The 16,431-nt window shown below is 48.5% G+C and overlaps 1 protein-coding gene and 1 long non-coding RNA gene across 6 annotated transcripts in view; one reads left to right on the forward strand and one right to left on the reverse strand.

Annotated features, from left to right (window-relative positions):
* Positions 1-9,778, forward strand: part of LOC115847920 (uncharacterized) — a 97,744-nt gene extending 87,966 nt beyond the window's left edge. For 2 of the 3 annotated variants that reach the window (XR_009560654.1, XR_009560655.1), the window contains exons 8-9: positions 7,621-7,737; positions 8,991-9,778. This is a non-coding gene — a long non-coding RNA (uncharacterized lncRNA). Of the gene's footprint in view, positions 1-7,620; positions 7,738-7,967; positions 8,174-8,990 lie in introns of those variants that run through there. The other variant, XR_009560656.1, reaches the window with a different exon arrangement.
* Positions 1-16,431, reverse strand: part of NHS (NHS actin remodeling regulator) — a 347,571-nt gene that overhangs the window by 86,776 nt on the left and 244,364 nt on the right. The window lies entirely within an intron of this gene.

The raw sequence follows: 16,431 nt of genomic DNA on the forward strand, positions 1-16,431 counted from the left end.
AACAAAAGAAACCAAAAAAACCCCAAAAAACAAAAACTCACATGGACCTTAAGTAATACAAATAGCTGTTTTTAGTGACTATACAAGACGAAGGCTGTCTAGGGACTGTATATCAGCTTTCCGAAACTATATCCCGTATAACTTTTCATAAGAGGGCAGAGTGAACAGAGCATGGCAGAAGGAGCACTGAGCCAAGAGATGGAGACCTACATTCTAATTGCAGCCCTGCCATAAACTAGCTGTGTCACATTGGGCAAGTGATCTATAACATGGGGGATAATACAATGACCTTGCCTAAAGAGGCTAGACCAGATGGTCCCTCTAGGAACCTTTTATGTCTCAATACCTTTCCAAATCCTGAGACAGGAAAGGGCAAGTGGAATGACGACCGTTTTAAAGATGGAGACACGTATTTGGCCACGTGACTTGCCCAGAGCCAAATCCACTCCCAAAGGAGAGCAAAACGGGGGCATCTTCCGTGCCACAGAGCTTATTGCTGCGGCACAGACTACATTTCCCAGCTTCCCTTGCAGTTTGATGTGGCCATGTGATTGAGTTCTGGCCAGTGGAATGTGGGTGGTGATGAGGTGTGCTACTTCCAGTCCTCCTACCGTGCTCTCTCTTTCCCCTTCTGCTGGCTAGATACAAAGGAACCCAGGAGGGACTCCAAGGCCCTAGGGGATAGCAGAGCTGCAAGAGGGCATGAGACCAGGTTCCTTGTCATCACAAGCCAAAAGTTGATTAGACTTTATATGATTAAAAAAAGAAAAACTGCATTGTGTTAACATCCTGAGATCTGGGACTTACTTGTTACAGTATAACCTAATCCATACACTCAGTGCGAGTCTCTAGTTAATGGCAGATTCAGGTTCTGAGCTTCAAGAGGAAGCAGCCTTTTTCTGTTTAAGTGCAAGAGATCACTGACATCTTATTTGTAGAGGCAGAGCCAAGACAATGAAGTCTTTAGGAAATCTGAATCCCAACTCATGGCCCTCCCACGGGCCCTTCTCAGGGTGCCAAAGAGTTAGCCACTGTTGCACTGGGCCTTTTGGCTACACTGAATCATCAGTAATCTTGCATCTTCTGTAGGGAACACAAAGATGAGGGGCATTTTAAAGATAAACCAGCAAATGTTCTCAAGCCTCTAAGAGAAGACTAATCAGGAATGATGAGAGGATTTAGCAGAGGTGCTTTCTTTCCCAGTCTCTTCCTTCTCCCAAATCAAACTCTACCTTAATATTGTCCTGATGATTATATTTCTGACCTACCTACAGAAAATAAAGGTAAAATTTTAAAATCAAAATTCACTTTGAAAAGGAGGAGAGAATCACCCAGTAGGTTCCGTCTTGAATAGCGAACTGATGGTGGTAATTTACACCTTCCCTCTTAAATTCCCATACTCTTTAGTTTATTTCTTTCATGGTTAAAAAGTTAGGCATTTACATTTTTTCAGCCATTACCAATGCATTTTTGCAAAAAAAAAAAAAAAAAATTCCTATCATTCAACCAGATCAAGAACAGATGGGGCCTGTTTTCTTCAAGCTGGACTTTGCCATCTTTGCTGCCAAAGAAAAGGCGAACATGGGGGAAATTAAGGCTTTTGAAAATAAATAACGGGAGAGCCCTGGCAGGCTCAAGGGATCCAGAACCCGCAGGAAGAGATCTGAGCTTCCCACCATCCACTAGGATCACTGAAGTCCTCAGTCCCTTCCTGTCTCCCTTCCATGTGGTACCTTCCCCATCAGCTGGGGCTGGTCCCCTTCAGACAGACTGGGTACCTCTCAATTTCCAAGAAGAGATTCCTCACTCAACTGTCCAGGGATTTCCATCTGGAAAAGAAAGAGGGGCACCCCAGCTACTATCTGCACCCAGGAAGCTGGCATGATTTAAGCACCACCTGGACCCTTTGGTCTCTCTGTATTCTGGGCCAAACTCCACTGCGGGGAGTGGCCTGCTGGCCCCTAGGCACAGAGGAGGAAGCCCCACATGCGGCTTTCCAGGGATTTCCATCTGGAAAAGAAAGAGGGGCACCCCAGCTACTATCTGCACCCAGGAAGCTGGCATGATTTAAGCACCACCTGGACCCTTTGGTCTCTGTGTATTCTGGGCCAAACTCCACTGCGGGGAGTGGCCTCCTGGCCCCTAGGCACAGAGGAGGAAGCCTCACATATGGCTAGGCAGAACTCAGAGGGAATGTAAAGCTGCAGATACCCATGGCTGGGGGCTGGGGAGGGGTCTCTGTCTGGACTCCCATCCCCCAATCTTGCAGCCCAGTTGCTTAGGACCTCACGTAGGGATGGATGGATGGGCTGCTGCTCTCTCACACAGATCAGCTTCCTAGCATCCCCACCCTGTCCTGAGACTGGTGGCTGAACTGCTCTGAAGGATGTGTGCACCTGGTCACAGGCTGTCTGGGGGCCCAGTGTGGCTCACCCTCACGCAGCTGGGAAGGGAGACCCCATCCTTGTAATAGTGGGGTCAAGCTAAGCTGCATCTCCAGCCGCAGGGTATTTTTAGACGCTGTTATCTTTGTCTTGCTCACAAGCAGCTGTGAAAAACAAAGTGGTGACCAGGAGGCACGAAACTATAAAATAAAAACCTCATGAAGCAAGAGCTCCCAAACTCAAGAGCAGAGCACACTATGGCTAAAACGCTGCGCACCATCATGGCGGGCCTGCTTAATCTTCCCCTGAGGGGGCACCAGGTGGGGCTTTGCTCTTTTACTGTCCACCCATTCTGGGCCTGGCAGGCCCTGGGCAGGTCCAGCTTTGGCCCACCGGCCGGCAGGGCTAGTCAGCCAGCAGCCCTACTCACGCCCACAGACGGTGACCCAGGTGGACAGGTGTGCCAAGGGAGCAGGCTTGACGGGGTTAACACTGCCACAGAAGGAAAAGCTCCAGCTCTCTCGCCTCTCTTTTCCAGCTCATCCTTAACAGTCCATTTGCCTTACAGCATCACAGCCAGCTCCATGACAGTGAAACCCCTGCACAGGCAGAATGTCACCCAACACCAAGTGGCAGGGCAGGAAAACAGGATGGGGCACCAAGAGGTATCCCCCAACTTCTCCCGAGCCCTCAGAGCCCCTGGAAGGCCGAGCCTCAGGGTGCCCTCCCACTTAACAGTGCCTTCGAGTCCCTTCGCCACCAGACCAGGCAACCCCTGCAGCCCCCTCTACCCAGCTAGTAAAGGCCCTGGCAGCGGCGTGTAAGAGTGCCGCCCCTCCCCCAAACCCGGGCTGGGGGGTGGGGAGGAGGCGGCAAACTTCAAAACTGCAGCTGCGATATGCTTCAAAAAAAAAAAAAAGAAAGAAAGAAAGACCCCTGAAAGCCAGAGAAGCTCCCCTCCTCCCTTGGAGCTATGTGCGGTCCACCTTGACCGCCCGCTCATCCTCACTCTTCTCTGCCAAGGGAACCCGGCTCTCAGACCTCGGCCGGGGTTATTTCCTCAGGCTAGCGCGCGGCGGGGCTGTGGCTCTTGCTTCCTCCGTTCCCTAAGTTCACCCACCACCCAGAGGTGTGAAAAATTAGTTACAAATGATGTCACCTACCCATACCCCCTCCCCCCACGCTGGTCCCATCTCAAACACACCCGCGTGGCCTGGGCTGTGAGTCGCAGAGCATCCCGGGGGGTTGCGGTGGGGCGCCGCGCCGAGGCTAGCCTCCCCGGGTGCCCGCTCAGGCTCAGGCTCAGGCTCGGGCTCGGCCCTGGGAAGCCCGCCGGCGCATCGTTCCCCCGCTGCAGAAATCCTACCGCCCGTGCGCCCTGGGCGCGCCGCCGGGCCCCGAGCCGGCTCCCCAGGAATGCGGCCGTCAGGTGAGGTAGGCATGCGTGCCGGCTCCGCAGCGAAGCAGCAGCTGGCTGGGGCGCGGGGCTCGCGATCTGCCTCTTCTCCCTCTCCCCGCAAAGGAGAGGCCTCTCGGGGGGCTTTTCAGCGCCGCGTTGCGTTAGGACCGCATTCCCCCTTCCTTTTCCTTTTTATATTAGTTTCTGCTTCAGATGCAAAAAGGGAGATCGCAGGAGTCCATGCCCAGCTCCAGCCAAACTCGGTCCACAGGCTGAGAGAGAATTATGAATGGATGCTGCCTTCTGATGAGGAAGTCGACTGGGGAGGTCTCTGCGCACGGCGCACTCCATCAAAGCCCGGGCATTGGCCCCTCCACTGCTTCAATGCTGCAGGCAGAGACACCTAATTGACCACTGGGAAATCAGGTGCCTGGAGACCTGGGCGGGACGTAGCCCCAGGGCCACGCTGGGATCGAGCGCCTTGCCTGTGTAGACAGCTTCGATTTACAGCCCAGTGAATGGAGGGGACTGCGGCAGCCAAACCTCCCGGGCAGCAGGCACGGCTGCACCAACGCTCTGCAGACAGCCGCCCAGCTCTGTGAGCATCTCCTGGCTCCACTGGGCTAAAGGGAACCTGCTAAAAATAATCCGTCCCCTGCTGCCAGCCGCAGTGAGCTGCAGGACTCAGACCCCAGCCCCAAACTCGGTGGCGCGCGGGAGCCGGCCACAACGCGGGCCCTGTGCACTGAGACAAGCGGGGGGCTGCGGAGGATCCCGGATCCGGATTTCTGGTACCTGTGCGTTTCCTTCTCCGGTAGCGCGACCGCTGGTGCTGCGCGTTACCCATGCCCAGAGTGGCGGCGGGCTCGGCACATCACCATCAGGCTGGACCGACCGCGGCTGCTCAGCACCGCACCCCCGTGGCTCCCTTCTCACCTCCCGGCTCCCTGGTCTCTGGCCAACAGCAGAGGAATCAGAGACGCCGATCGTGCCAACTCCTCCAGCCGGGGCAAGAGGGAGGACAGAGACTGGCGTGGAGCATGTGCCCACGCGCGTAACAGGATTAGAGCGGCCCGAATATTGTAACATTGCGTCCCCTCCCCCTAGTCATCTCCGAAACCTCGCAGCCTAGACACAAGTCACCCTGCCCAGGCTTAAAAACACTGCAAAGACAGTGCCTTCCCAGCGACGTGCTAATCTCCAGGGAAGGGTAATTCAACCAGCTCTGAGGATGAACCAGGGTTAAAAGCCATGGCAGTGTGTGCCCATGCCTTAGGCTGGCAGGTTCTCTATGTAACAACCACATGCAGAAGACAGAAAGCCATTTAGGGCCACGTAAAACACAACACTTATGGGATATATCCTAATATATAACAAGGGAAAAACCAGTGAATGAAATTATCCAAAATGTGCCTTGTGGGAGGCAGTTTTCGGTAATTTGTCTTGATGCCTTGGAAACCCATTTAGGGAAAACTTGACTATTTTTTGACCAGGCTACCTATCTTCAAATAGGGAGACTTATGCCCTGGGCAGATTTGCATGCCAGAGCAGTACTGCGTCCACGAGGCCCCTGACTCTTCCATAATTCACAAATTGTGGTGAAACACTCGACTTGCCAAGGTCACAAGAAATCACAGGGTTTGCGCGAGCACTGGTAGAGAGTACTTCCTAATTGGCATTACTACGAATTATGACTGTGGCCACATAAAGTACCACATGCAACCCAAGTTAGTCTGGGTTGGCTGCTCTCCTCTGACCCCACGCACACCAACCTCCTCAGAGGGCTGCCAGCCTCCAGCAGAGACTGGAGAAGGTGGCTGGAGTCCCCCCTGGAAGACACAGCGTGGCTAGGTCAGGAAGGATGAAGTGGGAGGAGGTGGCACTGTCACTCCCCCAGTGAGGCTGAGAAGAGTCATGAACCCCAAAGTTTAAGGGGTGGGTAGGCAAGGGAAAAGAGCCCACCAGAGACAGAGAGAGAGAGGAGTCAGAGACACAGACCAGGAGGGAGGGAGGGCCCCCTCTTAGAAACCGAGGGACCAAAGGGTTTCACGAAGGCGGCATGATCAAGAATGCCAGACGTCACTGAGGGGTCAGTGGGGGCAGTACCCACCGCTCCTTAGTCTCCAGGAGGCCTAGTGGAGTGGCCACGGGGGGGTGTGGGGTGGGCGGGGAGGCCAGTCAGAGCTGCTGAAAAGAAAAGGGAAGGCTTTCCCTTAGACTTGCTCATCAAAGGACCAGCAGCACCCGGGAGCCCGTTAAAGGTACAGAGAGCTCCGGGACAGACTCCACTGGGGCACGGGGAGCCCCGCCCCGTGGACCCAAACCGCTCAGGCCCTGAAATGAGAGCTTATGTTCAGACAAGCAAAATGGCCCCCCTCTACAGCGATCCCTGCAAGATCGTGGGGAGCTGGTGGCCAAATTACTAATCACACATCCCAAGGAGATGAACCGCGTTGCTCCGGGTTTTCAGGGCTGCTCTATCAAGGGAGAGCCTTGGCAGTGAGGCCTGCAGAACTCTATTAAGTGATGAAAATGGCCATCCGTGTCTTGCCCTTCGCAGTGATCTTTACAATTATGAGGTTGTTGTTAACGGTGGTGATGAAAATAATGATATAACTAGATTACTTACATCTGGATAAGGTTTTAGCAAGTCCTGTGGTATAGAGAAAAAAAAAGAGAGAAAAAAAACCCAAAACAACCCTGGACTTTGGTCCCAGAAAGACCTGTGTTTGAATCCTAGCTCCTCCACTCTCAGCAGTATGGCCTTTGGACAATCATTTGACTTCCCTGAACCTTGGTTTCCTCACTTGTAAAACGCAAAGAGGAATGCCTAATTTACAGGGTTGTTAGAAAGAGGAAATAAAATGATAGATACAAAGCACCATGATGGTGCCTGACACATAATAAAAGCCCAGTGAAGGTAGTTCCTTCCTTGAGACCTTCCCGCACATGCTCATATTGGAGTTTTTCTGAGTTCCCTACCCCCTTCATGGTGGTTAGGGTCCCTGTTGCTTCCTATGGCTGGAGGGTCCAAAAAGAAGTACGTATTGAACGTCTCTTAGATGCCAGCTACTGTGCTGGGTTCTGGCGGGGAAAGAGCAGACTCTGGGCCCTGCTGGAGCTGGCATTCAAAGGGCGGAGTTTACGTCCCAGCCCATGTGGGTGTCCTGCTTGTTTTTTCTGTCAGCCAAGGGTACCAGGTCTCAGGAGGAAAAGAACTGCAAATGTGTCCTCCCTTTAGGACAGTGATGGTCTAGAGCAGGGATCAGCAAACTCCTTCTGTAAAGGGCCAGGTAATAAATATTTCAGGCTCTGAAAGCCACGTGGTCTCTGCTGCCATGACTCCACCCTGCTGTTATAGCTCAAAAGGCATAAATGAATGGATGTGGCTGTGTTCCAATAAAATTTTATGCCCAGAACAGACGGGGGGTGGGGGGGGTGGGGGGGATTTGGCCTGAGGGCCCTAGTTTGCCAGCCTCTGATCCTTCAGTGTGACTTAGGACAGGACTATTCCCTTTCACTGGTATTACCAGGAAGTGTATAAGTCTACACAGGTGATTTTCCATACAATTCAAGTTTATCCAACCAAGAGCAGTTTACTGAAGCTCCTTGTTGTGTTAGAGCATATTTTATACTTTCCCCGGAAAAGACCGGCTAGTTTGTTGTTCAGCAAACTGTCTCCGCCTTTCTCCTCCAGCCAGCCTCCCTCGCAGACAGGCGCGCAGCCATGTAACTGTGTGCTAGCCAGGGGGATGTGGGAAAGGGCTGTGTGCCTCCAGGTCTGGCCCAGAAGAGCTCCTGCCCGTTCCTACACACACTCCCTTCTCTCCCCTGCAGGAGGAACACAGAGGCTCTACAGGGTGGAGAAACCCCAAGATGGAAGGCGCCTGGGTACCAAATGACTGCATGCCGACCTGCATCAGACTGCAGTGTGAGAACGAAGCCACTGAAATGGTGGGGGTTGATTACCAGAATTAGCCTACCTTGAACAATTCACTTTCCTATCTCTTTAATCAGATGATACAAAACACAATTTAATGCTTTGCTGATTACTTAGGGTCTTTATTAAGAAGGCTTATTATTGGTCTCTATGGTAACACATTTCAAAGACTCCCTTTTGGATTTCCAAGCTCTTTCCCTCATGTTTAGTCCCCACTGTCATTCCTCTCTCACCCTTCTTCTAGGTCCTTCCCCATAGTTTGAATCCACGGTGGGCTGAGGAAAACAGACACCATGGCTGGGTAACATCTGCCCATTGAAGAAGAGTTACTAGTGGGCTGAGCGAGAACCCAAATGAGAAGCGCGGGCTCGCCGACAACCATTTGCAGCCTTGGGAAACTCCTTGCACTTACTTTCAGGCTCAGTGCTGTGTTCCAGAGAGCTGAAGTTATTGGAAGCTCAGCATCTCTGAAAAGAGTGGGGCATTTTGGTATTGTCTAGCCTACAAGTTTTCAAAGCTTTAATTCTCCTACTAGTCATCTTGGGGGAATCTACAATAAAGGTTCTAATTCTGTCCCTTGACATGCATGGGCTATTCAACTTTCAAAATACTGTCACTTCCTGATTTTCTACACATAGAGGATACCCCTCATATGCCCCAAATCTGTTTTTCTGTTTTTTGTTTTTTTTGCGGTGCGCGGGCCTCTCACCGCAGCGGCCTCTCCCGTTGCGGAGCACAGGCTCCGGACGCGCAGGCTCAGCGGCCAGGGCTCACGGCCCCAGCCGCTCCGCGGCACGTGGGATCCTCCCGGACCGGGGCACGAACCCGTGTCCCCTGCATCGGCAGGTGGACTCTCAACCACTGCACCACCAGGGAAGCCCCCAAATCTGTTTTAAACTCGCCTTTCCTGCTTAATTATTTTGTTGACACCTATATTATAGGAGCTGGAAGAATCGACTGGAAAAGGCTAAACAATTTTATTCCTGTTCCAGACGTGGTATATTATCTTTATATCTTGGGACAATTTAGCAAGGAAACCCAGCTGTGCTTTAGACCTGGTCTTTGGGTTATTCTGATCGGTGGGGCTGCGGTCCTCTCCCAGCATGAGATGGGCAGCAGGAAACACATTGGTGGGGCACATCACGGGGAGAGATCTGGGGAGAGGCCTACAGACTCCACATACCCTGACAGTCTGATTTCACTATTTTATTGAAAGAACCAAGATGACCGTATGTAAGTGATCCTTTTGGTCTGTTTCTTCATCTAGAGAACAAGGAGGGTGGAGATGACCTGGGAGGTTTTCGCTAGGTCTCTCACGCCGGAAGCCTATTGTTCCATGAAACCTGGAACCAGCACCACCTTCTGAAATGATTCCTCATCGTCAGTTCTTATTTCTTCTTGCCATTTCTGCTGATCATCCAGAACTGACCACCCTACGCGTAAATGTCAGCATCTGCAAGGGCAATAATATGTTCTGGCATCTGCCCAGCCTGGGTAACCTTTTTGCCCCAGGCTGACCTTGTTGGTGACCTTGGGGATCCCAATTCCAGCTCCACTCTCCAGGATACACACCCTCTCCGTATGTTTCCCTAAGGTGGCTTCCCCGCTTTACTCTCTTTGGCTCCAATGCTAGAAACCCAGTTTGGCCGCCAAAGTTTATTTCCCTGGAGCAAGCTGGATGCCCCTGCATAGCTATGGCTGTGGCGGAGCCTTACTCCTGATCTCTCCTATTAGCAGCAGCACGTCGCTACTGCTGCCCCCGCCCACTGCTCCCAGGAGACCCCGCGACTTCCACAAGAAACCACTGCTATAAAGTGGCTCACTCGTTCGTAAGGAACTATGTGTTTATTCATATGTATTTTATATCGTAACAAATGTAAATTAATTTCAGGGGCCCAACTACCCAAGCTAGTATCTATATGGCTGCCTGTACAACATTTCTCTCTCAAAATTCTCAAAACCATCTGGCATCAACTACTGTATTGTGACCTGTTAAAATAAGTAACAGCTGTGATAATCCCTCTCGATTTATGGCAAGCTATAAAGCTTTGCATATACTGGCAGTGCATATAAGATAATAAATAAAACCATTATCATTCTGTGCTGTCTTGATGGGAATTATGATGATTTAGCCAAAATGGAGCCCCATGGAATGCATCAGAGAAGCACGGGTTTTGCCCAATCTGGCCTGCTTTAAGCCCCCAAAGACCAACCTCACTATTTAGAACTCCTAGATGTTTGCAAACTTTATCCAATGTAGATGCATCCTTTCTGAGAGAACATCATTCCCGTCATCATTTCAAAGCCTTCTTTCCTGATGGTGAGTTTCCAGAATTCCTCAGCATAGCCAGACCATCAAGAAAACCAACCTATGTACAATTCAAAAATGTGAAATAATTTGTAGCACCAAAACTAAGAATTGGCTTGGAACTGTTAGCTGTAAGCTTATGTTTACAAATACTGCCAAGATCCCAGGTTGAAAAATACTATAGCATGGTCATCTCTCTAACATAGACAGTATATGGAAAAAGAAAAGCTGGTAGCTGGCAGAGAAAGCAACTGGGCAGCTTTGATTCTAAGTAGAAGTTACTACGTCCACTGCACATGAATTTCAAAAACTTAAGGGGATGGGGAAGCATGAAATGGCGCTTTACTGTGTACTGGATGTTACACCATAATCTCATTTAATCCTCACAACAGCCCTATGCCTTAGGTATTGCCAGTCCTGTTTCATGGTTGAGGAAGTTGATGCTTAGAGAGGTTAAGTAACTTGGCCGAGGCCATCCGGCTAAAAGTTGGGGAGATGGAGTTTGAACTTGGATCTGTCGGATTCCAAGATTCATGCTCTTTCCACCTCACCACACTGCCTTCTGGATAGCTGTTCACAATCCTTGAACACTATGACCCACATGGTAGATAGTATTTACATGGATGACTCGTTGTCATGGCCACGGGCAATTCCTACCCCTTCTGTCCCACTTACAAAGTCTATCTGAATGCAGGTGAGAGTTACCTTATTAGTGGAAGAACGCTGAACGCATATATATGGAATCCAAACCCATTTTCATTTATATATTTTAAAAATTGCAAATAAGGGTGCTTGGTTATTGTATCGATTTCAAAAAAGAGCTACAGTACTTTTCAGCTCTTGGTGGAATCTATTTCTCCACCCTGAATCCGAGCAGGCCTGGTGACTTAATTTGGCCAACAAAATGTAGCGGAAGTGACATTGAACCTGTTCTGAGCCTAGGCCTCAAGATGCGTTCCAACTTCTACTTCTGCTGATCTTGGTGCCTCCCCAGGCTTACTGCCACGCTGTGAAGAAGGCTGGGCTAGGCTATTCTCTTGGCTGATAAGACACACGGGGCCCACTTTCCCCCTCATTCTGACCCATAGCCTGCTAACCACCAGACATGTGAATGGGTCCACCCTAGGGCATCTAGTGCCAACTGAGTGACTACAGACACACAAGCAAGCCCTGCAGGGCTCAACCAGAAGGACCAGCCATTCAATTTTAAGCCACTAAATACTGGGGTGTTTTGTTACCCAGAAAAGACCAACTGAGGAAGTTCATTAAATTTTTAACCACTTGTCAAAACAGATGCTAAGGGTTGAGAATTGTTCATTGAAGTGCAGATATCAATAAACTAAAACCTCCTTTAAAAAAACGAATTTCTTTTTGGTGGCTCCAAATATTGCCATAGCTCAAAGTCTTCACATCATCTCATTTATTTATCACAGCACTCTCATCCCGTGAAAGTGCCAATTCAGCGACGCTTCCTATGAATAGCCTTCGGTCCCAGAAACCCACCTTCCCCTCCTCAGTCCTGGGCTGGCCAGGCTGATGTTGGGTCGCGTGGTCTGGGGGAAAAGCCTCGCCAAGGGGAGTGGCCCAGAGCCACCCTCAAGAGTCGATCAGTGGATAGAAGAAAGTGAAGGAGAGAGGATGTGTTCAACCCCAGAACCCCCTCAGGGAAAAAGAGGAGTAACGCCCTGGAACAAGAAGAACTACAGTGTATTAGGGTGTGGTGTCAGTTTTGCAATAGTCAACAACAGCGGTCATGGCCATCTTCGTAAGAAGAGAAGGTATCCAAAGACACAGATGGGCAGGGGGAAAGAGATGCGTACCCTTCTCCTTCCCACACACCTGGGAAACTTACAGATGGAGACCCTCAAAAGGAAGAAAAGACTAATTACAAACTAAATTAGGGCCACACTCAACAATCTAAGAAAGGAAGAAATAACGGTTACAACTCAATACCTCCAACAGTAGTCCTCAACCTTGGCTGTACGTTGCAATTTCAACATAGTGAACTCAATTCCTGCACTCTTAATTGCTACATTAATTACTAACTTTATTCAATAGGAAAAACGTTTAGCATGTGGAGTTCCTAGCAGTTTCATCAAAAGCCACTTCTTTTGAAGAAAATGCTGGAAAGTAACACGTGAGTTGATTATTCAGCTATCTTCACATGTGGGTGCTTGGGCTTTTTTCTTTTCTAATTTTCTTAGTTAAACCTGGGAACCTTTGCACTTTGAATAATTTCTCTTTTCTTTCTCTCGGTGTCCTCTAGTTATACAAACACAAAACATAATTACAGAGGCAGTACTGACATCTATATACCTATGTTTTTTTCATTTGGTATTTACAGTGCTGAGTGAATGAATTAATTTAGTTTATTTTACTTCTTGGGAAAAAGTGTATGTGATGAAAGGGGGCCCCTGTTAGTTGACTCCGGCAAGGTTTTATAAGGAGCGTATAAAGGAAAAGGAGAAAGAAAGAAACCTTCTTTGTAGCTCTGTGAAAATATGTCGGTCTGTGCCCTCAATGATTTTTCTACATTTGTGGTTCAACACGTACTAATTATGTTCCCGAAAAGGGGATGTTTTACTGAGAAACTTTATGAATTCAAAAAACAAACAACCCTCCCTATACCAGTGTTTGCAGCTTTTCCCATTTCAGGCTCTGACCCTGCTTCCCAACAGCTTTGCCCAGTTTGAGAACATGGATTCAGGCTCTGGGCTGGGACCTCCGTGAGTTGCCTTCCAGGTGGAATCAGAACTGAAACATCCGGATCAGAGGAAACAGGAAAAGAGTTATTACGTGCCCAACTGGGAGGGAAGGTTTCTTCATTGAAGGATGGGGTCAAGTTGAACAACAGAAAGAGAAGTGACCGGGTGCACCCCCTAGGATGTACCAGAAGCTACACTAGAGAAGCCAGCTGGAGTGTGACACAGAGGACAACTGAGGCATAGTTTGGCCTGTTCTTGCAGGGTGTTTCATTTCTACGAAGAGTAACTGATTTCTAAAGAAGGAAGGGTAGCAGTGGGAAGTTTCTGAAGAATAATTTCATAATAAATGGATCATGTGTTGAAAGTTGCTTTGCACAGAGGAGCTCCTTTACTCAAATATTTATTAAGAAACTTAAGATTTTTTTAATTGAGTTTTTTTTTAAAGGAGAGATAATAGATGCTTCAAGTGTTCACTTGTCTGAACCTGAGAGAAACAAGAGTTTTAGGGTTATACAGATGCAAACGTCGGTAGGATGCGTAAGAATGAATGTTTCTGGCTTCCTGGGATGTACATTACACACCCAAGGTAGCCCAATGACGATGCTGGTAGAACCCGAGAGACCCGAAGGAAGGACCAATCTGAGGTCATCCCTGACCACTCCAGTGATTCTGGATGTCACTTTGTGACTCGGGCTTTAGGCCTCCTTCCCCTTCCCTCAGGCTGTGGGCAGTAAAGCCCTATAAACAGAGGCTTGAATACAGTCAGTCTCCAGCCCATGGAAAAGAAGTGACAAATAGCATTTAGAGTTCCAAGTTTGCCCATCAAGGCTCCTTTCTTCCGCAGTATTGCTGGGGAAATACGCATTTGCCGTGAACAGGAGTTGAAAACGATACCGGTATCGTGGTAGTGAATAAATGTTAACATAACTCCGGAAGACAGTTTTAAAAATTAATCTTAAATGCCAGTGCCCAACGAAATGCAAGAATAACTAGACAGAATAGTGGGCTGACGGAGACCTTGGGGTCTACAACTGGAGTGTCTTATCTCTTTGAGGATTAATAACACTGGTTCTTTATTATGCCCGAGATCACTAGAAAGATTCACTCATTCAAGGAAAATTTTTTGAGTCCAAAATCCTATAAATATTATAGCAGAGATGAAAGACCTAGACGCTGCTCTGAGGAAGCTCATAGAACAGCCGACTAGAAAGACACTGCTATACACGCTTTTCAGAGAGACTTACACATACTCGCGAGATACAGTGCGTTGTGTCTGAGGGTTCAGGAAGCCACAGGATAAACGTGGGGAATCTTCCTGGACCACTAGTTCTACTCAATAATTGTTTGGGGGGAGACTGTTTTATGTTAAACAATGTAGAGAATAGTGCAGATTTTATAGATGCATACAATTACAAAGAAATCTTAAAGATCTCTGGAAGGCTGCTTTGGGCCATACCTGAGTCTCCCCGTCTCCAGCTCCACCTTAAGGGTACTAGTTCATCCTCTGCCTGCCCTTGGAAGCACCACTAAAATATAGGCATGTATAGCCTATGGGCTGCGGAAGGGGAGATGTCAAAATCCCCCTGGGCAATTCCAGGAAGGGCTTCCCAAGGAAGGTGATGCTTAAGCCAAGGCTTCCAAACGGACTAGGATGAAACTGGTCACAGAAACGTTCTAGGGAGGGGACGGTGTATACCGGCCTGGGGGTGTGTGAGACAGCGTGATGTGATGAGAAAACGCAAACAATTTTGCACGGCTAAAACTCCCGGCTGGCGTAGGGAACTTCAGAGACACATGCATTTTCATCTCAAAGTACTAGAAAGGATGATGAGTCCAGGAGTTCTCTGTTCTAACCAACAGGTAGTGCTGTCAGCACAGAGCAGCTGGGTAGCTATCCAGAGCAAGTGGCCTTGGGAACTCTGGGAGAGCAGATGATGGTATGAAGATGGCCAAGTGTAGAAGGGAGACATTTAAAATCAGAGTTTTGCAACTCCAGGAAGAGCTGTAATCATACCTGCTACTTGTTACTTTGCTCAAAAACTTTGAATGAGATAAAGTATAATCCCTGCAAACACCTTCACCGGGACGCTGAAGTTAGGACATCAGAGGACAGGCTATCCCCTTTCTCACCACTGAGCAACAACATCTGAACTGCCAACACTTGCAAGCAGCGGTGTGGGAAATCCTGCATTGTAACTCCTGGACCTGCCACCACCTCTAGCACTTGTTAATCTATCACCTTTTATGATTCCAGAAGACATTTACAGCCCTCTCCTAGGAAATGAATATTTGGACAATATGTCACTGATAAACAATGCTGGGTAATAAATATATCAGTTACAGGCCGCCAAGTTAACTAGCTTAGGAACTGAAAGAGAAAGTCAAAGGCCTTACCTACTCCACTCTTGTTTTCTGAAGACACGGGACACTACTGGTTCTGTCCCTTGTCTGACACCTCAGCTCACAGTCTCATATTTCGATCGGGGCCATCTCTGCTGATCGGCTTTTGCTCCTTCAAATAAAAACTAAGTTCCCTTCACTTTGGATGACCTAAGCAGAGACTGTAGCGTAAGCCATAGCACATCTTTTAACTCTTAACCTGTATGATAACCTAAAAATATCACTCCCACATTTAGTTCGGAGTCATTATTTTCAAATCCTTACAGGCAGAGTATAACCTGGTGGTAAAAAGCCTGGGCTTTGGAACCAGACAGACTTGCGTCCAAGTCCTGGCTCTGTATCGTCTGAGCTGTAATCGTGGGCAAGTTATTTTCCTCATCTAGGGAACGAGCATAGTTGTGCCTGCCTCACAGGGTTGCAACGAGGAGCGAGTGTGACAGAGCAACTTGCGTAGCCCTGCTGAGCACACAATAAGGGGTCGTTAAAGGACTTTCAATATTAACGTCCTGGATTTCCCCAACCCCTGGGCCCCAAATCTCCTCAGCCCCCAATGACAATGGACAGACCCCTCTCAAAAACATTATATTAATCATTTATGATGCAAAGTACGTAGCCTTCTATTGTAACTGCTAAACTTTAGAGGAAATAAGTTTCATTGCTTCTTTCCAGAAATACCTTTCCTCTGTGACCCAAGTGAAACCACAGGAGGATAAACAGATTAGAAGAAAAAACATATCGAGTGAATATTTTTTGAAGTTGCTGAAATGAGTTGTTGAAAACAAAGACCCAAGAGAAATGCTAGCATAAGCCATTGGTTTTATATTTATACCTCCACGCAAATATCCACCCACTACTGCAATTATAAACCAGCGTATAAGGTGTTATATTGAGAACTGGAGTAGCGTTAAAAACATCTGTTGATACTTGGTTGAATCTGCTTTCATTTTGCCAGAGGTGAACTAATATTGACCAAAGTCTGCCAAGATATAAAGATGAGAGTCAAGTCTCAGAAAAAGGGGTAAAATTAGAGGGAAAAGGACCTCTAATAGCCTCCCTTCCCTAGGAAGGACCCTGCAAGGTTTACTCACGACACCATCTCCCGATGATGATGAGGACGACGACAGCAAACAGTTATCCAGCCCTTATCACGTGCCAGGCACTGTGCCCTGTGCTTTATTTTCATTACATCGTTCAGTCTTCACAACAAGCCTGTGAGATTTTGCCAAAGGAACCTCAGCTTAGAGAGCTAAGACCCTGGAATGCTTCTACTGGCCAACAAATTCCTACCAATCCAT

The sequence above is a fragment of the Globicephala melas genome, chromosome X (assembly GCF_963455315.2).
Source record: "Globicephala melas chromosome X, mGloMel1.2, whole genome shotgun sequence".
NCBI lineage: Eukaryota > Metazoa > Chordata > Mammalia > Artiodactyla > Delphinidae > Globicephala > Globicephala melas.